The sequence below is a fragment of the Cervus canadensis genome, chromosome 5 (assembly GCF_019320065.1).
Source record: "Cervus canadensis isolate Bull #8, Minnesota chromosome 5, ASM1932006v1, whole genome shotgun sequence".
Classification (NCBI taxonomy): Eukaryota; Metazoa; Chordata; class Mammalia; order Artiodactyla; family Cervidae; genus Cervus; species Cervus canadensis.
The window spans coordinates 39650174-39678136 of record NC_057390.1 but is presented as its reverse complement, the minus strand read 5'-3'; the positions used below and the strand labels follow the sequence as shown (position 1 = coordinate 39678136).

Here is a 27963-nt window from a genome sequence, read left to right as displayed (position 1 = left end):
TCTTGATTCTAGATCTGGCTTCATGTTTCCTACCATTTTAGTGTGGTCATCTCAAGACACTAAGATGCCTTCAGATTTCTCCCAATCAGGGAGGACTAAAAGGAGGGAGGGAGGCTCAGAGGAGGGGCCCCAATTGTGCTTTGAAAAGGAGCTTTGGATTAAAGATGTACAACAGCAGGCAATATTTAATTCTTTCTAAAACTGACAACTAACTACGTTCAATCTGCCATAAAATGACACTGACAGACCTCAATCTAAGTGGAAGAGTCTCCTGCAGTTGCAGGAACAGCTGCTCTATTCTTAACAGGGACAAGAATGTGAATTCAAAAGCTGCATGCATGAATGAGAGATATCTTTAAAAATGACTCCCCTGGGATGCTCAAAACTTCAGAATCTAAAGACAGTTTTCCTGAAATGTTATTTTCAACACACAGCTGAGACCTCAATGAACAGATTATTTAATTTATAAAATAAGCAGGTTAATAAATAGAATTGCAAAGATCTTCTAAATATCATCAGCTGACCCAAAATGCCAGATCCTTGGCTTCTTAAAGCTCCTTGCCAATTCCCTCATATATTCCTTTTATTCATTACATGTGGTAAGTCCTCTGGATTCTCTAATATAAACGTAATAATTGTATCCACTATTCTCACATGAATGATACTAGAGCAATCACCCTTGGATCCTCAGAGAAGCCTTGGTTCTGATCCTCTAATGACTACTGAAGGTGTACTTTTGGCTCACTGTTTTACCTTCAGTGCTTGGGGCACTTCTCTTTATGGATCATACTATGTATGTTTCTGTGTTAAGGTAGGGGTTTATTCAGGAGTATCTGTTTCACCTTTCTCTTCATATTCTTGAAACACAGAGGGGAAAAAATGAGAAGTTGCTATAGCTGTGGAAACCAGATATGTTAACAAATAATCGACATACTCCAGGAGAAATTTCATGTCATGCAAAACTGAATGGAGACCTAACATAAGACAGGGAGTTTAGAGGGTAAAAAAGTTGGGATGTTCCAGTCACCTTCACCGTATACCTCTTTCCAGTAATATGGTGGCCTTGCTGACCATTGAACAAGGACGTGAGTAGAAGCTGTTTTATGAAGTCACCAGAGCTAGTCCATTTTCACTGTGCCACTCCATTCTCAATCCCTTTCAGTCTCTCCTGTCCTGCGTTCTTTCATAGGCTTCAATTTTAATTCATTTATTTTTAACTTCTTACTTTATACTGGAGTATAGCTGATTAACCATGTTGCAACAGTTTCAGGTGAACAACAAAAGGACTCATCCATACATATACATGTATCCATTCTCCCCTAAACTCCCCTCCCATCCAGGCTGCCACGTAACATTGAACCGTTTCTGTGTGCTATACATTACCATAGGCTTCAATTTTAGTAAGACATTACACAAAGAGGTGAAATAGGCAGTGACATATTGAATCTGAGATAAAGGTGTCTCAACCAAAAAGAGCCCTGGTTTGGAAGAGATGCTGTTGGGACATTATAGATTTTATGTATTACTTGTGGAACAAGAAGATCTGAAGGATGCTCAAAACTTCTCAGTTTGGATAACCAAAACAGAAGAGAAAACTCGAATGTCACAAGACAGATGATTATTTGATATTGAACGGTTAGCTATAAGCTTAAGATTTGAGAAGAATTCTAACAACAAAGCAGACAGTAGTACTCCAAGAAGAATTCACTGATCAGCATGGTTCAGTCACAAAACTTGGTTTGGATGATCACATCTCACTCTTGGATAGGTAAACCAATGCAAAACAGTTCGGCAGAAGATTCTCCAACATAGAATCAGAGGACAACAGCACACAAAAAGCAGAGGAAAAGCACAATAAAGGGGCTTTTCCCTTAATTAAAGAAGGGAAAAAAGCACCTCCCTTCCCTGGTGGCTCAGATGGTAAAGCATCTGCCTACAATGAGGGTTACCTGGGTTCAGTACCTGGGTCGGGAAGATCTCCTGGAGAAGGAAATGGAAACCCACTCCAGTATTCTGGCCTGGAAAATCCCATGGACGAGAAGCCTGTTAGGCTACAGTCCATGGGGTCGCAAAGAGTCAGACACGACTGAGTGACTTCACTAATGTTCTCAACAAAACCTTAGAAAATCTGTCCTCAAAAGCAAGAGATCAATGACAAAATGATCAGGAAACAGACTAGTTTGAAAAGAGTTAGTTGAGATGCATGTGCAGGTGATAAAGGAGTTGAACGAATTAACAAAAGACTGAAAGTGATCTAGAGTTCTGTTACTATGAACGAGTCTTCATTAAAGAGGAAATGCACAAGGCTTCCCTAGTGGCTCAGTGATACAGAATCCGCCGGCCAATGCAGGAGACACTGGTTCTCTCCCTGATCCAGGAAGATCCCACATGACGCAGAGCAGCTGTGCCTATGCTCCACAACCACGGACTGTGCTCTGGAGCCCAGGAATCACAATTGCTGAAGCCCATGCGCCCTAGAGCCCAACAAGACAAGCCACCGCAATGAGAAGGCCAGGCAACGCAACCAGAGAGGAGCCCTCGCTCACTGAACCTAGAGAAAGGCCCACACAGCAACAAAGAACCAGCACCTAAGACAGCCAAAACTGAAATGGATAATTAAAATTATTTTCTTAAAAAAGAGGAAATGCACAGAGTATGTGGAAAAAATATGGTCACTGACAGGGAAGCCAATATTAGGTTCATTTCTATAGAGGCTAGAGAAAAAGAACAACAACAAAATGAGTCAGGGAACAAAGACTATGGAAGATAGAAAATGGAGAGCCCACATGTGAACACCTATATAAAAAGGGAGGAAGGGGCTCTAAAAATATAAGATTATCCTATTTGTATCTTAAAAGAAATATAGGTTATTTACAAACTGAAAAAGTCAAGCTGGTCATACACTTCTATCAGGCTTCATTAAATAGTATTTGACCATAAAACAATATCTACACAATTTTATGGGGAAAAGTTTGTGACCCAAAAACTCTATATACAAGCAACTGTGGTACATCCACAAAGGCAACAAAAAGATATTCTCAGATACATAAGGGCTCGGAAAGTATAATCCTTTTTTTTATTGTTAAAAAAAGAAAATACTTGGGAAGCATATTTAAGCTGAGAGAATACTCAAAAATTTTAAAACTAAAGCATTGACATGAAATAAATGAATGCAATATTAAATCTAAATTTTTAATGAAATTATTAGGATGATTATTTTTTCAAAAAGTTCTTATGAGAAAAGAATCATAGTGTTTTTAAAAAATCATTATTATATGTATTATCCAGATCTAATACCTGAGATATAGTAACACAAACTGGAGTGATGTAACAAAAGGAAAGTAGTAAAAAGCCATTTCTTCATCTTACATAGTTGTTAATCAAAAGCAGCTTTTTCTCCCTGCTGGTAATCAGAGAAATATAGATTTCAGAAGTTTCATTTTGTGTCTTTTTAATCTAAAGGTAGTTACTAGTGTTAAAAACAATTGTATACCTTATAAGCAACTGAAGGAGAAAAAGCAAAAAGAAGGAAGAAAGGGAGAAAGGCTGTAAGGAAATGGAGTGAGGTCCATATCACAATAAATGCTTTTGAACAAAAAAACGAAAAAAGAAACAATCTTTAAAGCAACAGGGAAAACAAAAGAATCATAAAGCATAAAAATGTTTCCAACACATGTAAGGAATAATTACTACACAAAATATTAATACAGAGAACTATTTTAAACAAAATATTTAAGATTGGGGTAAACCATTTTAGATGTATGCTGCGAACAGAAACTCCATTAAATTAAAAGGACAAAGAAAGATTAAAAAGTAAAAGATATCCTTCAATATCACACAATCACAATAAAAACAAAACTAGGGTCCCAAACATAATCTTAAACATAGAAGAATTAGAATGGAACATTTAAATGGAACAAGAAGAATCACAATAGGTAAAATCTGTCATGTATTATAATAATAATTACAACAATAAAGTTTTATACTTTGAATAACAGTATCTAAGTTTACAAGCTGGTTTTAGAAAAGTCAGAGGAACCAGAGATCACATTGCAAACATCCACTGGATCATCAAAAAAGCAAGACAGTTCCAGAAAAACATCTATTTCTGCTCTATTGACTACACCAAAGCCTTCAACTGTGTGGATCACAATAAACTGTGGAAAATTCTGAAAGAGATGGGAATACCAGACCACCTGACCTGCCTCTTGAGAAACCTGTATGCAGGCCAGGAAGCAACAGTTAGAACTGGACATGGAAGAACAGACTGGTTCCAAATAGGAAAAGGAGTACGTCAAGGCTGCATATTGTCACCCTGCTTATTTAACTTATATGCAGAGTACATCATGAGAAACGCTGGGCTGGAGGAAGCACAAGCTGGAATCAAGATTGCTGGGAGAAATATCAATAACCTCAGATATGCAGATGACACCACCCTTTATGGCAGAAAGTGAAGAGGAACTAAAAAGCCTCTTGATGAAAGTGAAAGAGGAGAGTGAAAAAGTTGGCTTAAAGCTCAACATTCAGAAAACTAAGATCATGACATCCAGTCCCATCACTTCATGGGAAATAGATGGGGATACAGTGCAAACAGTGTCAGACTTTATTTTTTGGGGCTCCAAAATCACTGCAGATGGTGACTGCAGCCATGAAATTAAAAGACGCTTACTCCTTGGAAGGGAAGTTATGATCAACCTAGATAGCATATTAAAAAGCAGTGACATTACTTTGCCAAGAAAGGTCCATCTAGTCAAGGCTATGGTTTTCCCAGTGGTCATGTATGGATGTGAGAGTTGGACTGTGAAGAAAATGAGCACAAAAGAATTGATGCTTTTGAACTGTGGTGTTGGAGAAGACTCTTGAGAGTCCCTTGGACTGCAAGGAGATCTAACCAGTCCATCCTAAAGGAAATCAGTCCTGGGTGTTCATTGGAAGGACTGATGCTGAAGCTGAAACTCCAGTACTTTGGCCACCTCATGCGAAGAATTGACTCGTTGGAAAAGACCCTGATGCTGGGAGAAATTGGGGGCAGGAGAAGAAGGGGATGACAGAGGATGGGATGGCTGGATGGCATCACCAACTCGATAGACATGAGTTTGAGTAAACTCCAGGAGTTGGTGATGGACAGGGAGGCCTGGTGTGTGGCGATTCATGGGGTCGCAAAGAGTTGGACACGACTAAGCGACTGAACTGAACTGAACTGAACTGAACTGAAGTTTACAAAGGAAAAATGATTACTGTAGTGGGAGACATTATGCTAAATTAAAATAAATAAGTAAATGATTTAAAAAACTTAAAGAAATGGTAATAATCTACCACTTATTAAATGCTTACTATGCACAAGGCATCGTGGTAAGTTCCTTACTACACAGCTCATTAGATCCTAACAACTCCATGAGTAAAGTGAAAGTCACTCAGTCATGTCAGACTGTTTGTGACCCCATGGACTGTGCCTGCCAGGGTCCATGGAATTCCCCAGGCAAGAATACTGGAGTGGGTAGCCATTCCCTTCTCCAGGGGATCTTCCCAACCCAGGGATGAAAGCCAGGTCTCTCGCATTGCAGGTGGATTCTTTACCACCTGACCCACCAGGGAAGCCACCATAAGGTAGATACCATAACAACTCCATAAGGTGGGCTTATGACCTTTCTCACACACTGAGAAACCAAGACCAAGATTTGCATAACTTGCTGAGCTTCATACAACTGGTAATTTCAAAGACACACTACATATGTTTCTTGTTTAGTCAATCAGTGGTGTTTAACTCTTTTGCAACCCCATGGACTGTAGCCCGCCAGGCTCCTCTATTCACGGAATTTCCTAAACAAGAATACTGGAATAGGCTGCCGTTTCCTTCTCCAGGGGATTTTCCCGACCCAGGGATGGAACTTGCATCTCCTGCACTGGCAGGTGGATTCTATTACCATTTAACAGAAAATGAAGTAGGAAAAAAAAATTTTTTTTTCAAAGTGCTACAAAAACATGGAATTCTCCCCAGGGAAAACTTTAATTAAAAACAAGCACCGCCCCCGTGGCTCAGTGGTAAAGAACCCGCCTGCAATGCAGGAGACGTGGCAGGAGCTGCAGTTTCCATTTCCAGGTCAGGAAGATTCCCAGGGTTGGGAAGATCCCCTGGAGAAGGAAATAGCAACCCACTCCAGTATCCTTGCCTGGAAAATCCTATGGACAGCCCATGGTGTCTCAGAAAAGTTGAATACAACTTAGTGGCCAAACAGAAAACAAAACAAAACAAATTAAAAAAAAAAAAAAAAAACTCAGGAACAAATGAAGACTAGTACAGTTCTTCACTGAAAATAATAAAAGAATACGCAAATGGGCCATTTGTGTCTCAGATATAGAAGACTGAATTTTTTAAGTGTCAATTCTTCTCTATTTCATGGGTTTAGAGTTATTACAATTAAAATCTCTGTGTCTTTCTTAACTTGCCAAAGTGATTTTAGAATTTAGTTTAAGAAAAATTGTAAGACCTTCTCTAGACTTATGCCGTGTGTCTGGTGAGGGCTGAGACGTATTTATCTTGCTGCCTAGCATCCCTAGCCCAGAGGAGGAACTCCATAAATATTTATGGAGTGAAAAATAGCTAAGAACATTTTGAAAAATATTCTAATTAATGTTTTTAACTAAATGAAACTAATGTTTCTAATACTCTAACTAGTAAGTGAAAACTTGCTTCAACAAAGGTTAATATCTTTGATATAAAAAAATCCAATTTGATAAGAGGAATACAAAAAGTCTTTGATAGTTCCAAGGAAACAATTAAAAATAATTTGTTTAGGGAGTATTCATTCAAGGGTTATTAATAATCGTAAAAAATTTGTCCTTACCTAATGATAATAGAGCAGTAAAATTAATTATATCATGCCCATATAAAGAATAATATACAGCCTTTTAATATACTATTGAAAATTTAATGACTTTTTCAGTTTATTCTTTTACAAATGCTTACAATGGAATAGTAAAAGAAAAAGCAAAATATAAGGGTATAAACAAAGGCCTGATTTTACATATATATATATACACACACACATACATATAGATGTATATAGAGAGATGTATGAGAAACACTGAAAAAAATATAAGCAAGAAATATACTGAAACATCAACCATTATATAACATCAAACATAACCATATAGAATGGGTTGTAGAACTGCCCATTAAATTTTATTTTATATTTAGATATTTTTAGATTTTCTATATTTTCTATAACAAGTTTACTTAATTCTTAGATGAGAAAAAATAATCTCTGAAGACTAGCTTATTCAAGATAATAGAGCCAGAATACTAAAAGTGAAAATAAATCTGGCCTTACTTTCTATTTTGGTGTCTCCAAATTTTAGGAGATGTCAATTTCCATATGCTGTCAAATCCTAGGGAAAATCTGATTTTCAATCTGTGGAATCAAAAGAGGAACTCTCTCCAAAAGTAATGTTTTCTACAGTCACTCCTACACTCTTCACCTGAAACTCAAAACATGAAATTGAAAATATTTGTGTTTTTTAAAAAATGTGAGCAATTTAAGATAATTTTAAAAAATAGTCATTCTCTCAATACTTTTGCTGTGGATATAAGAAAGAAAGTTTTGACTGAGATAAAAAGGAGGGAAAATGTCCAGGAAACTTCTAAACAACAGGATAATCAAAACAATAAAAACACGAATTAGCAATACAATGCTTGGAAAAGATAGTTTATTTTTAATGCCATTGATGCGCCTTAATAGTTAAAACAAAACAGTAACAACAAAGATATCTAAAAATTACAGCAGAGGCTTCTCACTGGAACCCATACCTTGCCAGAGTTGAACTAAAAATCATTTCACTATTTAAATTGAATCACCTTTAGAAAATATCAGTGTGTAAGAAAAGAAACTGACAAAGTAAGTTTCTGCTTTTTCTGGAATTTTTAGCAAGAGAATAAATGACTTGGATTATATATTCTAAACCCTTAGAAGAAAAGAGAACCATGTGCCATAGTCTCAATAAAGGCCTGGTAACCTTTAATAAGAATCTGTTCATCTATGTAGAACTATACCCTCCTTTTAACACTGTTGATGAGTTGGTGCTGATGAGTTCACTTCAGGAACATAAAACTTAACTCATTGTTAGGTCTAACAAGAGAAGGATACATCTTACTCATGAGTCTTTCATTTCTAATGAGTAAGAGATGTAGTCGCTTTCGAAGATTCCAGATAAGAAAGCCTGGACCAATGCTTTTAAAGACTGACTCTCGATACACATTCTGGGGCACAAGAATTGCCCTGGCCACCACCTCAGTGGGTTAATCTACAATGGGATATCTAATTTTCACTCAGCAGAGCTCTACAGATGCAGACACTCTTAAATCATTTAAATTCAAGATGAACAACAGTCCTTTAAAAGAAACTAACATACCAAGTTACAGAGTGCGCTTATCATTAGCCATGAAGTGATTTGATGTAATTCTCACCACAGCTCTGACACTGGCGCAGGAGAGGCATTATTCCTATTGTGCAGTTGAGATCACCAGAGCTCAGAGGAATTACCAGTTTATAAGACTGTACAGCTCAGACCATGGGTGGGACTAGAACCGGGGCCTTGGGAGGCCTTTTCTAGTATTCCTTCCACTAAATCATGTGGGTTTTCAAGGAAACAAGTTTCCAAATAAGGCCCTCCCTACTCTCCCTTGGGTAACTTTAATAAAGTCAGTGTAAAACAAGCAACAAATTGGCAGTTCCCAAGCAGATGGTGCTGCTCAGCTGTGGTTAAGCCAGGAGGCCTCCAACAGGCCCAACTTTCGCAGACATGACTTACTATTTTCTCATGCTGGTGGAAAGCAGACGACTCACAAGCAGAGTCCCTATCCTCATCGCATGGCCACAGTCCTGCTCACTGCCCCTAAGGATCCGGCCAGCTCACGTATGGAAGAGGAGGGGACGGGACACGGCCAGGGGCACAGCACTGCCTCCAGGTCTTACCCCAAAGGCAAACCCCCAAATCCAGACAGCATGGGAAAGGCAACTGACAAACATTCAAAACACTGAATCCTTAATGTTTGTGACCCTTTCATATTCCAGAATGATGCTGGGATCAGGAAAAGATAAGAGTGACACCTAAAAGGGTAATGTGAAAAGTGATATTTTAGCCTTGTGCATGGTTTTATGTTTTCAACTACTATGTACATATATAGAATCATTAAAGTTGTTGTTTCCAATATTTATGTTAGAAAAATTGTATAGACACCTTATAACTTTAACTAGCATTTTAAATAACACTTGCACTTACTTTATTGTAATAAATTTCACTTTTAACACAAAAGAAAAAAAAAGGCAATGGGGGACCAATACCTACTTGTGTGTGGAAAATAGATGACAGCTTGCCACACAGTAATAATGGCTAGAAAATTTTGTAAAAATACTGAATTTTTACCTGGAACTTTTATGAAAATTCAATATTTAATGTTTTCCCTAATACTTGGTTTTCTTTTTTCTCACTAGAATTAAATAAAGAAAGCAAGCATATTTAGTTTCTTAGTCACAAGCACTATATAGACTTCTCCAAATCCCTTTCAATATACCCTTAGACCAAGCAAATGTTATTGTATTTCCTATAAGATGATAAACCTTGGAAAACATTGGCTTAGAGATTGTCGTCAGTCCTCATGAAGGTGGAACAATTCATTGGAGGAACCAGGGGGATTCGTGATATTCATTCATTTATTAAATGATTAAATCATATTTATGGAACACCTGTTATGTGTCAGGCTAGTTTTAGGTGCTGAGATACAACAAAGAACAAGACAAAATGCTTAATCTCATGGAGTTTAAATTCTGAATAAAGGAAATAGGGCAGTGAAACCACACATAGGTAATGAAGGGTAGCTGTTAGTACTAAGATTGAAGATACATTACAGCAGGTTCAGAAGTGAAGGAGTGGCCACCAGAGGTGCTATGTGAAGTAGAATCAACAAGGACAGAGTGAAGGAGGCTGGAAAGGACTATGTGTGTGTGTGCAGGCAGGGGGAGCAAAATGCTTGCTGTCCCTGAATGGAGATCTTCTTGGTTGTTCAAAGAACAGCAAAGAGGCCAGGGTAGCTAGAGTTGAGAGAACAAGGGAGAATGTATAGGGCATAAAATCCGATTATAGGAGATGCAAACAGACAGTACCAAAAAAAAAAAAAGCTCCCTAAGGAGCAAGCTAAGCCAGATAACTTCCAGTACAGTCCAGGAATTGTAGCAGGGCATGAAATCCCTGCATCCTGCCTTAGACAACCCTCAGTCTCTTTTCCCAGCATCTCACAATAAGCCCTTCCAAGTCCTTTCATTGTCCATTCAACCATATCCACCTGGGTGACTGCCACACCTCCCATGGCTCCCCGAAGACTGGCCTAGGAAAATAATATCTCCACACCTATGGGCCCATGGCCATATGAAGCCATTCCATGCTCTGAGCCTGCTCTGCTCCATTCTTTAAAAAAAAAAAAAATTATTGATGTATTTAATTATTTGGATGCACCAGGTCATAGTTGTGGCATGCAGGATCTTTAATTCTGGCATGCAAACTCTTAGTTGCAGCATGTGGGATCTAGTTCTCTGATCAGATACCAAACCACACACAACTGCATTGGGACTGGACCACCAGGGAAGTCCATGCTCTCCTCCATTCTTGTGCATGCTCAACTCTAAAGGCTCTAGTGTATTTGCAATTTCCAACCGGGCCCTGCCGAGCCTTCTGACACATCAATTCTCTCTGCTGTGATGTCTTCTCTCCACCCACCCAAGCCCTGCTTATAGCCATCTGCAGATTCCTACTCATTCCTCAAACCCCACTTACATACAACTCCTCTGGGAAGCCTCCACCCACCACTTCTGAAAATTTGGCTCCTCTTACCAGAGCATGTACCTACTCACCTACTCTCATTCTGTTCTCTTCATCCAATTTTTCTAAATGGCCAAGCACGTGCTAAAATCTTGGGCCTAAAGTATGAAGATGAATAAAATACAGTTGTGGTCTGGCAGGATTTTTTACTCCAGTCAGAGCCAGATCAAAATAATTTTACATTATGTTATTACTACGTAAAATGCTGTAACATGAAGAGCTCTGGGAAGATGGATTTTCTTTTTCTTTTCTGCTGGGGGAGCAGGTTATCAGGAAAAGCAGCAGAGGAGGGACTTTTGAGTTGGATCTAGAGGATGAATGGAGACTCTGTGAATGAGAAAGGGCAGAACATGCTCCAGGAGAAAACAGAAAGAGGCGACTCAGAGGTACCTGGCAACTGCAGGGGAGAGTGAGCAGTACAGGATGGCTGAGCTCTGCTGGGGGGTCAGAAAGGCAGGTGGCAAAGTTATGAAGGGCCAAGAATTATTTACTAGGCTTAAAACCAGGAAGCGACACTAGAAAATGAGGGTTTTAGAAAAAAAGAACTCTGATGGCAATGCATAGGATGAGACGAAACACAGACCCAAACTGTACTGAAATTTAAGCATGTGTTTTGTATTTCATTTTGCTTTGTTTTATTGATCTAGTAGAATTCTCAAAAGACATGATAGTGTTTCCCTGTTAATAACAGTCACTCAATATTTGTTAAATGATATGAGTGAATGAATGAATGAAAACACATATCATCTCAGGAGGATGGGGATTTGTTTGTTTTTTTTTTTTTTTTTTAATTTGAAGAAACTCTAACCCAGGAGTCAAGTTTTTTGAAACTGTGATTTTGAGGTTATGTTGAAACAATTTATCTCACCTCATTATGGAATCAAGTGCTTCACATGAGTGGTTACTAATTTTCCAAATAGCTTAAGTATTTATTTCCTAGCACCAAAAGTTTGTTTTTAAATTCCAATTGTATTCTTTCAAGGCACATTTTTTTTCCTTCCAGCAGAAGCCATAGATTTTTTTTTTTTTTTTCTTAAAAGACTCAAGCTCATAGAAATCCACTGCGGCACACCGAGGTGACATGGTAATGCACAATGACATCAGATTCTGGAAAAATTCTGGTATTGCCACTTATGAGCTATAGTGGTTTCAATCATTTACAACTTCGGCTTGAATTCTCTCATCTGTAAAATGGGAACACTGATACCTAAATTGTGGAATTAAGTTAGATGTTGTGTGACACACCTGACACACAGTAGGTGATTCCGAGGCTGTATTTATCAACGTTAATGCAGTTATGAATTTTTCACCTCTGTATTTTCCCCAAATATCAGGCTATCAGCTATCGTTTCTGATGTCATTTGTCTGCATCTAACAGATGCTTCTTTCTTCAGTCCTCCTAATAAGCTATTTCTAATTTTCTTTAGGGATTACTTAGATAATATATGCCCCTTCATAAGCATGCATAAAACAAAAGTATCTGAATGAAGGAAGGGCCAGGAAAATCACAGTGTGGGTGAAAACGTTTTGTGAAAGCCAACCTGAAAGCTCAGAAGCTTAGCTTGCTTACTTTCCAGTTCCAAACTGTATCCTAAATGATAAATATTAATAACAACAGAAGCTTATTATCCCCACAACACCTGAGATGTGGTTATAGAGAAAGTAGAAAGTCGCAAAGCTAGACTGTTTGGAGTACATTATCTGTTGATAAAGCTACCAAGGATTTCAGGCAAAAAATAACAATAATAATTCATTAACAGTTTAAAACGAAAACAAAAAGTTGAGGTGAGGAACAATGACATGAGAAACCAAAAGGAAGAACAAAGCCCTTAGATGACAATAAAAGACTTCACTCACTGCGTAGGTAAAGGAGAAATAGAGTTGATTGGAAGTAATTTAGTGACTACTTATGGAATTACAATAAAGATGACAAAAATCTCAGAATTTGTAAGGCAAATGTAAATATAAATATAAATCAATTACTGGCTTATTATTTCATTAAATTGAAGATGGAAAGGGCCAATTCTTGAGTCACAGCATTTGCCTCCTGGGGTCCTAGATAGCTTTCCCTGTCAAATTAAAATAAAAAAGATAAATAAACATGAGAAATTAAGAATGTCGAAGTGTATGAAGGGAAAAGGAAAGAAAGGGGAAAATGATGTTTCACAATTATTATCCAGGCTAAGAGAAACAAAATTACTTGATCATAAATTCAAGATAATCTGGTTTTCTTTATGAGTTCCCATTTTATTAATGAAAGCAAGGTAACACCTTATTGTACCCGGGTGAATTAAAATGCCTATTTGAAGAAGCAATCCTCCATAGGGGTCTTTAATAGAATCTGTGAATGGTTCTAGAGCCAGATAATTCAGCTGTAAAAAGGCAATATTAATATTAACCTCTCAATGTGCACAGACCTACCTTGAGGGGTATAGGGACAGAGAAATGTTAACAGAATGAACCAGGCACATCATTTCTTTAAAAAAAAAATTCTGAACTCTTTCAGGGGCAAAAATTGGATAAACCTCTTCTACAAAATTGCTTGCAGTGTTCACTGTTATCCCTTCATGCCTCTTGCTCCAAACAACACTGACCAGCTATTCTGTGATTACAGGGCTGCTCATATTATTTTCTGACTTTGCATTCAGGGCATATGACTTGTAAGAAGTGTGACAGAAAAGCATTTAATCAAAAGAAACAGAATAGCAAACGAACTTCCAAATGCAGAACAGTCTCAACAGGAGCCATGACAACACATTTCCAAATTAGAGGCAGGTACTCAGTGGGGGCCCCTGAAGACTATGAATTCATAAAATAAAAAGGGATAATTCAAGAGAAGAGGCAAATGTGCTTTAATTGAGCAACTGGTCAGTTGGTGAGGAATACAGGTATAATAAATGACTCTTCTCTTGGTTCGAGACTTTTAGATAGTTTTTTTGGGAAATGCCAATACATTTTACTCTTTCTTTATAACTCCCATTGGCAATATCATCTTTGCTTTCATCACCAAATTCCAGATTATTGCAAATCTCCTAGTGCTGCTGTCTCCAAACTCTTTCCAGCCATCCGAGGTAATCGAGTCATATTTCTTCTCCTAATGTCCCACTCTGTTCACATCATTCCTCTACTCTAATGCTTTCAACTGTTCACCATTATTTACTGAACTGATAGTCCAACTTCCATTAGCTGCCATGTATGATTTTACATCAAAAACTCAAGCTACACTTACAGTCTTCTAACTCCTTAATAATCAAACATGGATTTCTCTAAATTGCATGATTTGCTATTCCCCAAATGTCTCCATGCTCTATATACTCCGATTACATTTTCTCAAGGTTTTTTCCTTTATCCCCATCTCTACGTATTAAAAGCCTTCAAGTCCTATTGCAACCATTTCCATGATGTTCCCACTAATTATTCCTCAAAACAAACAAACAAAAAAAGGTCCTCCTAACTCCACAGCTTTTGTGATACTTATCAAATTTCACCTTGGATTGTAATTATTTATGTGTGTTTAGTCGCTCAGTCGTGTCTGACTCTTTGCGACCCCAAGGGGTGTAGACGGCCAGGCTCCTCTGTCCATGGGGATTCTTCAGGCAAGAATACAGGAGTGGGTTGCCATGCCCTCCTCCAGGGCATCTTCCCAACCCAGGCATCGAACCTAGGTCTCCCACATTGCAGGCAGATTCTTTATCATCTGAGCCACAGGGAAGCACGTAATTATTTATAAATCAATTTCCTTTCCCCCACCCCACTAAGTCCTTGGAAGATGCAGTTTAGTCTAATTGGAGAAAAACAGGCTTTTCAGTCCAACAAAGCCGAGTGTGATATCAAGATTTTTTACCAAATAGCTGTACAAACTTAAGCAAGAAATTGGCTTTACAAAATTCTTTGCTCACCTGTAAAATGGGTGATAATTATGCCTGCCTTAATTCATGCTATGAGGATGAATAACATTGTATGTAGTGTTGACACAATGAGAGGCATATAATAAGTGCTTAATAAACGATGGCTATGATTACCATTGAAAGTGGACACTATTTATTATCAATCTTTGTGTTTGACAGAACAAATAATATTTAGCCTGCTTTGACAGTACTAGGTATACAACAAATGTGTGTTGAATGAAACAATGAATGAGTGAGTGAATAATTCAAAGATTATTTCTGAGCTCAGTGAAGACTATCAAAAGTTAGCAGAGAGTTAGAAGCCTGTCTAGAGGTGCAAGATGGTTACCCTATTCCTTTCCTTTCAAAACACCATTTCCAGGACCATCTTTAGCTAGATGAAGACAAGTCAACAACTAGAATATCCAGTCCCATAGAGTAAAATTGACATACTGAATAATCCAGAAAGAAAATCCATCCAAAAGCATTTAAATTTGGTGTTGCAATGTGCTTTTGCTATATGTACTGAATTTTGGTAATAATTTACTTTAGAATTTACAAGCCATCTAATTGTTCCAGATGAACCTCAGAGCTTATAACTTTTTCCTCTTCCTTTCTCCACAAGAGAAACCTCTCCAACCCATAACATGAAACAAGGCACTAGGTTTAAAGGGAGTTTATTTTTTGCTTTGGATATTTACTTAGCTGTATATATTTTACAACTTTCAATGTTGAGGGGACAGTAACTATAGCAGATTGCTTTTTCCAGAAGTGACAACAGCAATATTTGAAGTCATTCTCTTTCAGAATCTTTCAGAATCTTACATTCTCTTTCAGAATCTTCTCACTCATTATGAAGAGATGGAGTCTGTTTCCCCTTCCCTTTAACTTGTTAGGCTTATGACTGCTCAGATCAACCTAGTGGAAAGAAGAGATGTTATATGACCACCCAACTCAAAAGGATACAGCTTCTGCCCAGGTTTCTCTCAGCATGTTTTCAGGAGGCCTACACATATGGTTCAGAGAAGGCAATGGCACCCCACTCCAGTAATCTTGCCTGGAAAATCCCATGGACGGAGGAGCCTGGTAGGCTACAGTCCATGGGGTCACAAAGAGTCGGACACAACTGAAGCGACTTAGCAGCAGCAGCAGCACATGTATGGTTTGTCCAGTAGTCATGTATGGATGTGAGAGTTGGACCATAAAGAGAGCCTGAGCACCGAAGAATTGACGCTTTCAAATTGTGTTGCTAGAGAGAAGACTTGAGAATCCCTTGGACTTTAAGGATATCAAACCAGTCAGTCCTGAAGGAAATCAACCCTAAATATTCAATGGAAGGACTGATGCTGAAACTGAAGCTCCTATACTTTGGCCACCTGATGCAATGAGCCAACTCCTTGGAAAAGACCCTGATGCTGGGAAAGACTGAAGGCAACAGGAGAAAGGGGGTAGCAGTGGATTGAGATGGTTAGATACCATCACTGACTCAATGGACATGAATCTGAGCAAACTCTGGAAGACAGTGGAGGACAGAGGAGCCTGGAGTGCTGCAATCCATGGGATCACAAAGGGTCAGAAATGACTTAACAACTGAACAGCAATACATACCACATGGAGAGGTCACACGTAGGTGTTCTGATCAATTGTTTCAGCAAAGTTTCAGCCTACAGTAACCAACAACTGCTAGATATGAGTGGAGTGGAGGCGAACTGTCCCCACTGTGCCCTGATTAAATCTCTGACCCACCGAATCAATAAGCCTAATAAATAATTGTTTTATGCCAGTAAATTCAGGGATAATTTGTTATGCAGCCATAGAAACTGGAATGGTAATTAGGTATCTTGTTGTTTCCTAAGTGTCCGGCTGGATTGTATGTTTCATGAGCAGGGGAAAAATGAAAAGAAACAAGTGAGGTGAACAAGTTATTTTAAACCCTTAGTACAACTGATTAGCATGTCAAAAATATGTCAAGTCCATGCTAGATAGTTAAAAGTTAGCTATAATAACTGGAGAAATAAATGAGGTTTTGTTCTACATATATACTTATAGGAAGCCAGAAAGAGACAAATAGACAACAATAACCAACCCAGTAAACCAGCAACATACAGAGTTAATCTGGTACCCTTAATAATTTAGCAACTGTCCAAAAAAAAAATCCCTTTTTGCTTTTCTAAGAGTTTTGAAATACCTTTTGAGATAAGGCCGGATAATCATTAGGGCTTTTCCCACTCCTCTTACTTCACTGCCTAGCATGAAGCCCCATTTTATCATCGCACATGAGAAATTCTGACTCTTAGCTAAGACATGAGAATATTAGTGCTACCTGTTCATCATAAAAACAGCACACATATCTGGATGGAACATTAAGGCCTTATCTTTTCTCAGTTTCTACTTTCTGGTCCATAAAATGTTATTCCCATCACATAGATCAGACAAGTGAAGGCCAGAGGAATCAGAATCCCATCAGGTTATACAACTACTAAGGAACCAAGGACTAAATTCCAAGGCAATTGTATTTTCTTGTAAGTTTTTCTCTAATGATACTACCTCTCAACAGAAAGATAAGTGACAGTTACACTATGTAAATAAGACTGTGAACTTCTGTATTTTTCTAATAAATCAAATAAAATCAATTAATGCGAATTATTTCCTCTTCTCCAGGTCTATGGACTGTTACTTCCATCCCTCAAATTTGCAGCCAGGAAGGCAGAGGGAGGCTACTACTGCTTTACAGAAAGGCTGGGAAAAGTTAACCTTGTCTGCTTCTCATCTCCCAGGAAAACCAATGGAGAGGGTGCATCCCTGTAGTTTGTAGAGTAGGGTTAGAACAAGCAGGTTTCATTTGGGCTTTCGACTTTGTTTTTTGTAATCTGTCTTTCATGTCATCTTGTCTGTGTGTACCTTGCTGCTTTGATTAGTGAAACCAGAATCTTCTGCTGAGGTTCTGATATATCTAATAGTTAATCTGTTTTCTTGCATTGGAAAAAGAAAGAAGGGAATGGAAGAGAAAAGAACAGAAGAAAATGGAAAGTCATCTGTGGTCTCTTGTTTTCCCAAGGCTTCATGAAATTCATTAAGCCCCACTGAAGTTTTCATTTACTTTTAGAAAATATTTTCTCCTTTCCTGGGAAGGGAAACACTTGCTGGCTTACTACAGGTTGAATATATACATAAAACCTGAAAATCACAAAGGATCTAAATACTTGCTATGGTTTTTCAATGCTCTAGAATTGAATAGAAAGAAAGCTTTAATGGAAAGAGGGAAGAGAAGCCACCATTTCAAGTAAATTAAAAACAACCTCCAGGCAAAGGACTATACCTGCAAAATAACTTTCCTTCCAGTATAAAATTTAGAACAGAGGAACAGAAGGAGCCCGTTTTTAAAAGCAGCAGCTTCCAATCCGTTCATTTACCACGCACTAAAATTCAAAAGTTGGTTCATTGTCGAATCCAGTCATTACACCATAATATGGGGCTTTAACAAATTGAGATTTCTTTTATGTATTTGTTCCTCTCCACTGGATAAAAACAGCATTGGGTGAAAAAGCCACTCAGAAACTTAGGGGTAGACAGAATTGCCCAGGAACATAAGCTTAGATTCTGATGAGGTAAATGCATTTCTAGAAACTTCATTTCCACACAAAATATATTTAACAATTTTTTAACAATTGAGCAATTATTGAAGTCCCAATACTCTTTGGATGTGCACCAATGAAGTGAAAGTTGATTAAGCTGAAATTTGTGGCAGGTCTCCTAGCAAGAACAGAGAAGGGCTGATGCCTCTGTTAATTAGATGACCCACCTCAGGAAGGAACAGTATGGTGCCAAAGCTATGAGCTAGATTCACAATTCTATTGTCACATCCCTGCACACTCCTCAGGTCCAAATAACACACAAGGGGACTAAGCTAGAGCCCCCTGCTCCTGAATCCCCCTCACCTTGCCATCCAGCCTGCAGGTCCGTTTTGAAACCTCAAAATTCCACAAGGCTCTTTGGGGGGAATGGTATTAGGCGGGGATGAAGTTAACTAGTAACTGTAGAGCTGTAGTCTCTAAAGGTTTTACCCTGCAACAGCCTCTTGGAGCTTTTGACAGGAACATTTTCAAAATTCCCCAAAGTGTGCAAAAAAAGCAAACTGAAGTAGTGGGAGACATTCTTCCAGCTTCTTTAGATAAGGCTGAAACAGCCTGAATCCCACTCAGATGGTGGTTTGGACTGTGCTGTGAAAACCTTTTCTTCCTAGTCAGATAACCTGTCAACCATAATAACAACACAGGCATTGTTTGCCAGCTGCTTAACTCACTTCCTGGAAGGCACTGACCAGATTGTCTTTTCCTCTTAACCAAATAAATGAGTTAAGTATTTTAAACACATTTGACCAGCACATAATAAGGTTATGTAACACCTTTGGTTAAATAATTCCATATTCCTCAGTTTAGTCACTTTGCTTTTATTCTGAGGATGAGATTTAGGGTGGGAGTGGGAGGGCAGCAGGGGAGGGGAAGATGCCTCCAAGGATATACTTCAAGAAAAAAATCTCCAGGGATTACCCTGGTGGCCCAGGGGCTAAAGACTCCTGGGGCTTGGGTTCGATCCCTGGTCAGCAAACTAGAGCCCACATGCCATGACTAAAGATTCCACATGCCACAACGAAGATCACACATGCCTCAACTAAGACCCGGTGGAGTCAAATAAATAAATAAATGTTGGTGTTTTTTTTTTTAAAGAGAAAAATATCCTGAATATATTTTCCCTGAAGTCTTACACACACACACACACACAAAAACTTCCTGTGGGAGAAAGGTTCCCACCAGATGATAGAGTCTGGACATGCACAAAGCTCTCCACGGGAGGCCTCCACACACCGCCGAGTGGAGGAAACAGGAAGTGTGAAGCCTCTTGCTTCTCCAAGGAGAGGAATGCACATTGGACCTCTTTGGGGGACAAGATGATTTTCTTAACAAAATGACCTCAGTAAAGCTCTTGTAGTGAATTAATATGAACTCAGTTAAAGATGACACAGGAATGACTCAATACTTCATTATTCTAGTGATAATCACGTTGCTATCATTCTTTGTGTAGAGATGAGGAAATGAGGAATTAGAAAGACCACTCACTGCCTTCAAAGAGGTACACCCCTAAGTGGCTGGTATAGAAACCTATGACCCCTCAGTTCCTGCCTTAATCATCTCTAACAGATAATTTGGCATATTTTCTAATTCCAGATTCTGTTTTTTCTAAATAACACCTCCAGCAATCAGAAAAGAGACTCACTGTAATGTTAGCAGGTCATATAAACTTGGTAGGAGAAAGATTTGAAGCAAATAGTAAAATGATGGTTAATGATTCTGTCTGAATCTCATTTCTCAGTATCCTTGATTAGCATATACAGTACAGAATTGTAGAAGGCTGTCTGTACCAGTTCTTTATTGACTCTAATTTGACCAACAAAGCTTATGTGTTCCGAGGGCCTTATAGCTCAATAAAATAGGAGTACATCATCCACCATATCCTACCCTAGAATACCTTTTTTTTTTTTTTTTGATAAGCAATTCAGGTATTAAAAATAAAAAAGCAGCAACCCCCCCAGCTGGAAATTATGAATGAACATTATTCACGGGGAAGGCAGAGGAACACAAAAACAAAAACCCATGAAGATTTTATCCCTGTTTGTTCTGAGCCTGGACCTAGAGTGACAGAGGGCAAGTCACACAGCTTCTCTGTTCTCTTCACCCAGTAAATGCTGCATTTCTCAAGGCCTTACTCAAAAGCTTCCACCTTCTCAGAATTATACCCTCACTAACCATCTTGGATAGAAGAGGTCTCTTCTTATTTTTCACTTCTGAAGCAGGAACTGTCATTAACACTCATGTAATATATTCATTTCTTTGCATCTTGTGTGGTACTGATGTATATCTGTCTTAACACTCGAAGTGGAAAAAACAAAACAAAAAACATGTATCATGAACTCTAAACCTTAGGGGCAATCGGCCATTACATGTCCCTATACAAGCTGCCTAATCCCTCCAAGATTCAGTTTCTGCACTTGAACAAAAAGGGTATTGCTCATCACCAGTGTCTGTAAAGATTTAAGAAGGTATAAATGCATCAAGTGCTGAGCAAGGGTGCTGACAGGGAAGAGACTGTCAGTGAGTGTTGGTTTCTTTCCCTTTCTCGTAACAAGATTATAAACTCGCAGACTGGGATTGCATCTTACATGTCAGAACAGCCTTGAAAGAGGCAGTGACTTCAAATATTTGCGGAATTCATATTTTGAATAATAATGAGAGAAGTATAAAGAGGCAGAAAGCCAAAACAGCAAGTGCAACTGAAAGAAACCAGTATTTGGACACATGATATTCTTGTTTGTTTCAGAAAATATTAGTAAACAGTTCCCAGTGGCTTCTGGAGGAGACGAGGAAAATGATAGCTTCACATGGATAAGGATTATGGGGCGAGCTTTTGACATGGAGGCTACATGAAGCAGAAGGTTGAGTAAGAGGAAATGGCAGGAGAATCAGGCATGGATTCTCCATGGGCCAAGTGGCAAGGAATGCTAGTGTTCCAAGGTGATAAAAAGTTAAAATAACCCAACTCTATTGTGTTTCCTTCAAAAAACAGACTATAATTTGTTATAAAATATTACAAACAGACCCAGGGACATAGAAAGCAAACTTACAGTTACCAAAGGAGAAAAGGAGGGGGAGGGATAAAATAAGAGTATGGGATTAACAGATCAGTTCAAATCAGTTCGGTCGCTCAGTCATGTCCGACTCTTTGCGACCCCATGAATCGCAGCACGCCAGGCCTCCCTGTTCATCACCAGCTCCCGGAGTTCGGTGATGCCATCCAGCCATCTCATCCTCTGTTGTCCCCTTCTCCTCCTGACCCCAACCCCTCCCAGCATCAGGGTCTTTTCCTGAAGTCAACTCTTCACATGAGGTGACCAAAGTACTGGAGTTTCAGCTTCAGCATCAGGGATTAACAGATAGATAACACTATATATAAAATAGATAACCATTAGGACCTACTTTATAGCACAGGGATTTATATTCAATATCTTATATCAATATCTTATAATGGTAAAGAATCTGAAAATGAATATACACATGTGTGTGTATATATACACACATATATATAACTAAATCACTTTGCTGTACACCTGAGTCTCACACAATATTGTAAATCAACTATAATTAAATAAATAAATACATCAATAAGAATTTTAAAAATTTTTGAAACAGCATGAAGTGCCAAAAATCAGGGGAAAAAAATTTTTAATGACATATCAACTTCATGACTAGGTAATATCTTCCAAACTAAAACTCAAAGAGCTTAATTCAACCCCTAGGTTTGGCTAAGGTAGGTTCTAGAATCAGTGAAAATTAAAACAGACTAATCATACTAGAAATTCCTTTGCAGATTAGTGGTATTGGATTAAGAATTGTTTCCAGCTCACAGAATAAACAAATTTAAACTTTGAAAGAGGCATCCTCTTGCAATCTTTTTTTTTTTTTTTTTTAATTTGTAAAACAGAAGATGAACCAAAGAGTCTGGAAATACTTAAGCTCACAAAATGTGTCAGTGACAAAACCAAATAAAAACTATCACCTCACATCTGTGCTTCACCTTAGAAATGCACTATTGAGACATTCCAGTATTTTGTTGGAATCTTCCACAATGACACCCTCCACAGATAGTATTTTGTCCTCATCACCTCCCTTGTGAAGAAAAAAATCACATTGATAAGCACCCACTCAACTCACTCCTAAACATCCCACATGTTAATTTCTCAACAACACAAATTTAATTCGTCTCAGCATGATTCTCCTGTGGTGCGTACCCCTCCACATAAACAAAATGGGGATTCGTTGCCATGGCAACAGAGTGTGACTTTGATCAGCTTCAATGATCATTGGCAGTCACATGCCTTTGATAGATACCAAATTGTGAGTAAGGTTTGATTATTCAATTTTTCAACCTCTGATTCTGTAAGAGGCTACTTCCATTCGCCAGGAGTTGAGGGGGAAAAAAGAAAGAAAACAAAAAAAACTATAAGACAGCTGTACTTTTGAGACAACAAAGTGCTTAGGGAATGTAAAAATCAATGGGGAGGTGAGTACCTTGAGAATGACTTTGGTTCATCTTCTGTATAATCTGGTCTGTGGGCCCTGCCAAGCCACCAGGAAGAAGAGGCTGTTTCCTTTTCCTTTCACGGCAGATGTAGGTGATATTTAAGGTTGTGTGTGCAGGTGTTTTGGGGGTTGATTTGTGTGGGAAGAGGAGAGGTGGTAGCCTGTAGCTTGACAGAAGAGGAGAAAAAAAAAAATCTGAACAATGTGTTGAAAAAGACTACAGTCTGAGCTGCACAGGACCAGCTGTTTTTGCTAATTAGAATAACAAAAATAGCACATGCTAAAATGTTTTTCTTTTTTTTTTCTCAAAAGCAATGAATGCTCTAGGAACTATAAGGAATGAGCTTTAAAATCCATTTAAATGGAGGAACATTTCAGGAACCATATGGGGAAGGAACTGAAAGGGAGAAGGAGAGTAGGGAAATAACATTTGATTTTCGGCTGAATTTTTTTTGAAGGATGATAAATTGGGGCTATTTTTCCTTTTTCTTAACATTTAATAGGAAGTGTTTTCATCATATCTATATTTCACAAAAATGCCACTGTTTCTGTATTTTACAGGAACGTGGTATATAAGCACCGTGCCCACTCCAAACCAAGGGAGGGTGGGAGCTGAAAAGAGTTGCATATGCTCTATCATACATATTGCATGTCTCATCTCCTCCCTCACGTTTTCTCCAAAGCAGTAAAGAGTAATTCAAAAACTTTGAATACAGGAATAACGTTTGTGACAACGACAACATTCTGGACATCTGCACTGTTAGAGTACTTATAATAAAGTCACATGGCCATGGGGAAATTTCACAGAATTACAATCACAGTAATTTGCCAAGGTGTATAACTAGTTTGTTTTCAGCTGTTCTTCTCATGAATAATTATCAAGCAGGAATATCCTAAAGCTAGCACAAGCTGTCACTTAACCAAAATATTCAATATTTAACATCGAATTTGGAATTTCATAAGTGAAAATAATTACTATAAAAGCAAAATAATATACATGTGTATATTTGCATGCCTAAATGCACACAACTACATGTTAAAATTCAGATTCCAACGCATCCTTATCAAATGAAAGCATGTCTTGAAAATTGAGGAGGAACAGAAAAGATCTAAGCACAAGTAAATCTCAGCCATTTTCAAGTACAGCTTGGTCTTCAGTGCTTTAAGGATTGCCTCTCAATGCAAAGAGAAAAATGCAAGCCGTCCTCTGCATATCGATGGTAGCTGATTACAACTGGGTTAGAATCTTTATTAGAGTTTTTAAATATTTGAAAACAAAGACTATATATTGGATAAAAACTTACATTTTTAAATTAATACAAGTGCATCACTAAACATTTTAGTCTTAATTTCTGGACTGAATATCACAGTTCAAGTATTTTCTAAAAATCTTTATCCCTCTAGTGAGAATGTGAGAAGAATGCCATTTCTCATGATGCACATTACCATACTATTAAATCTGGTTTACATATATATATATATCTATATATATATACATTTCTAGTACCTCGCTAAAAATTATTTGACTGAAGCAAGTGGAGATTTCATTCCTAGCTTTAGAAACCTACAAATGTATCACAAGTTTATAAATGAGTACTTTAAGTCATTGGAATAATTCTAATATATATTAAGGATTTTTGTTTTACTGTTTACTTTTCCATTAGTAGTAAAGTTCTCAGTAATACAGCTTAGGAATTTTTTTCACTTGAATAAAAGAGAAATGATATTGGGGAAGAAATTCAAACATGAAAATCAAATCTAACTGAATTGTGGGTAATAAGTATAAATTCCTTTGGGGGATAAATAGTATTTTCACTTGGATAATACCATTTGGTTCTCTGAATAGATTATTAGCTTCCCCAAAACTTTAGGGAAATAATTCTACGTTGTCTCTCATGATTCATTTTAATCACACCTATATGAAGTACATAAAGAAATATATTCATTGAAATTAGGACTCATTGCAAATATAACAAAGGTACAAAATGCCATCCACTTTAATTTGTAAATGATCACAAGCTTTCAGAGAGTTATAGGACTTTAGAGCATGAAAGTAGATAACTCTGGTGAAAAGGGTGTTAGTTGGGAAATAAAAATAGGATTAGTTACCCAACTAGTTTTCTCAGGGATTCCTCAAGATTTATGCCAAATCCAATTTATGCTTTAGTTTTCCCATCACTAGAAATGTAACTATTTGGCACAATAAGAAAGATATTAGTACTACTACAAAAAGAGCATGTTAAAATAAGTAGGTTTACTTGATCACAATACAAACACATGAGTGATAACTTAAAGCAAGCAAAAAGTTGATCAGTAAATGATGAAAAAAGAAATGGCTAATTCATACATACAATCATTTTAGCCACTGCATCACACATGTGCCTGTACATGATTGGCAGATCAGAAGATCGAGTCTTCAAACTATGCACTCCTTCCTCCTCTCCCTCTCCACTTCAGACTTGTAAATCGGCCATTTCCTCTCCAATTCTGCTGCTGCGGTTTGACTTCATTCTCCCATCTTTATTTGCTTAGCTGATTTTAATTGCTCTAATATCAATTATCCCATCGTTGAGCCATCCTCATTCAATCCATCCACACAAATGGTGGTCTCACAAACCTCTTCAGGTTCATCACCTGCACCCTATCTTCACTTTCTATTTCTTCTTTTGCTCAGGATGCCTGACTTCCTTATCCAGCCTCTGACTATCTATTCATACCTCCCAAGATTCACTTCCCTGTATCCATCTTCTCTGAATAGCCTTTCTAATTTCCCGAGGTGAAAAATTGCTTTGACTCTGTTGTACTACAGACCTTTCAATTTAACTTTATTATATGCATGTGTATGTTAGTCGTTCAGTTGTGTCCAACTCTTTGTGACCGCATGGACTGTAGCCTACCGGGCTCCTCTGTCCATGGAATTCTCCAGGCAAGAATACTGGAGTGGGTTGCCATTCCCTTCGCCAAGGGATCTTCTTGAACCGGAGACTGAACCCTGGTCTCCTGCATTGCAAGCAGATTCTTTACCACTGTGCCACCTGGGTAGACTATAGTCCTAGTCAAAATACTCTAGAGCAAAAACTATTTCTTATTTCTACTACTGGGCATATTTTTGAAAATGCACATAGTAGGTGTTGAATTTAATCAATTGCTGAGAAAACTGGTCCCAGGGTTTGCTGGAATGAGTGAAAGTGCTTCCAACAAATGCACTCATTATTTATAACTATTAAAAGTAGATAATAGAAGACTTCTGGTATAAAATGGCATCTGGCCACCATCCCCTGGCACTGCCTCTCCCAATTGTCAATAACATACACATGAAAATGAAAAACTCTAATAAGACTGACAGGAAACTCAGTGCCAGAAATCTGGGAAAAATTCAGAGTGATTATAAGGCTGATGCATCAAGAGTGAGAAAACAGTCAGTGGCCTATCCAAGCATCACCTCATAGAACAGAAAAGTCTACCACCTTGAAAGAGCAGTGGGTAATTTTTTTAGGTTCCCATTGTCTGTTGCACAGCTCAGCTCAGAGATTCAGATCCCTTAATAAACAGGAAACTGAACAGCCATTCTGTTCAAAATGGGTGCTGATTTTCAGGCAGACAGAATATTATATTCTCTTCCTGTTCACTCATGTTTTTATGCTACCCAGATAGGAAAAACTCTCAGAAAATAATAGTTGAGGAAAAGGGGTGGGAGGATAATTACAGCACGTTGCATCCTGGGAGATACTGTACTCACAAATGAAGTGTGGTAGAAAGAACTGGAAGAATACTGCCCTCGATGAATCCTGAAGGTTATAGTTTCAGTTAACTCCATTATTTTGGGGTGGGTAGTGCAGTCAGGAGAAGGCGGCAGGAATAGACTATGTAAATGTTCATGGGCATTAGAAATTAGGAAGCAAAATGAACATGTTAAATTATCCAATAGTATGGATAAAGGTGCAAGGTGGGGGAAATGGAAGGTAATGAATCTGGAAAAAAGTTCTCATTTGAGTGAATGTAAGAGAAATAAAACAACAAAGGACCTGTGATTAAATATGGTAAAACAAGAAAATATCACTCATGTTTTAGATATTTCTCTCTCTTATAAAAACCAGGAAACAATTTTAGGAAACTGTAAGCCAGCCTCAATATACCATAAAAATAAGGAACATTTGAGGCAAAAGGAAAAGAAAGCGGGATGAAAAGACTACTAAAACTTGAATTAAAATTAAAAACCTCATGAATAGGAAAGCTAGGATATACAATTTAGTGATGAGCTCTGAAACAATTTAAAAATCTGTTAGCCTTACATCACTGTTGCAAAATATATATTTTCAAATCTAAATGCAAATTAAAAAAAATACTTACAAAAGAATATATCTGATATAAAAATAATTTAATGCTAACCGTCAAAGTCCATCATCCCTTTGGATAGGAACAAAGAGAGAATAGGGGATGGGGAAGGGTCTATAAAAGCATTTGCTTTGGATAAACACAAGATATTGTTTCCTTCTATACTTTTGTTTTGCCGTACCACACAGAACGTGGGATCTTAGTTCCCCCACCAGGGATTGAATCTGCAACCCCTGCATTGGAAGCACATGGTTTTAACCACTGGATTGATGGAGAAGTCCCTCTTTCTACACTGTAATACTTAGAAAAATGCAAGTTGGATATTTTGAAAAACGAGTAGGGACAGTATCAAGATATCCACTTCACTAATAATTACAGAAGATGAAAGCATAATTCATGAAAACAATAGCAAACAAAACAAAGGCAACAAAAAGTACAGAAATACAAAAGCTGAACGAAATAAAACATAAAAAGGAAGATAGTCACAAAAAAGACCAACTTATCACTTTTGAAAAAAATTGGAAATAGCTGGAAAACGACCAGTTTGACTGAAAAGACACACTTTGTATGCTGCTACTATGATAGATCTAATTTGGAAGTGCAGGTAAATGCTAAAAATAAAAAAGTGAGTAGAGATTTCTCAAGCAGATACAAATTAAATGAAAGTAAAGGTGGCAATGCTAACAGGATAATGCAGCTTTGAAGGTAAGAAACATAAAACGGGATGAAAGTAC

The 27963-nt window shown here is 37.9% G+C and overlaps 1 long non-coding RNA gene across 2 annotated transcripts in view; it reads right to left on the bottom strand.

Annotated features, from left to right (window-relative positions):
• Positions 1 to 27963, bottom strand: part of LOC122442596 — a 455537-nt gene that overhangs the window by 164201 nt on the left and 263373 nt on the right. The window contains exon 5 of one of the 2 annotated variants that reach the window (XR_006269669.1): positions 15501 to 15677. The exons of the other annotated variant lie outside the window; for it this stretch is intronic. This is a non-coding gene — a long non-coding RNA (uncharacterized LOC122442596). Of the gene's footprint in view, positions 1 to 15500; positions 15678 to 27963 lie in introns of those variants that run through there. 2 annotated transcript variants of the gene reach the window in all.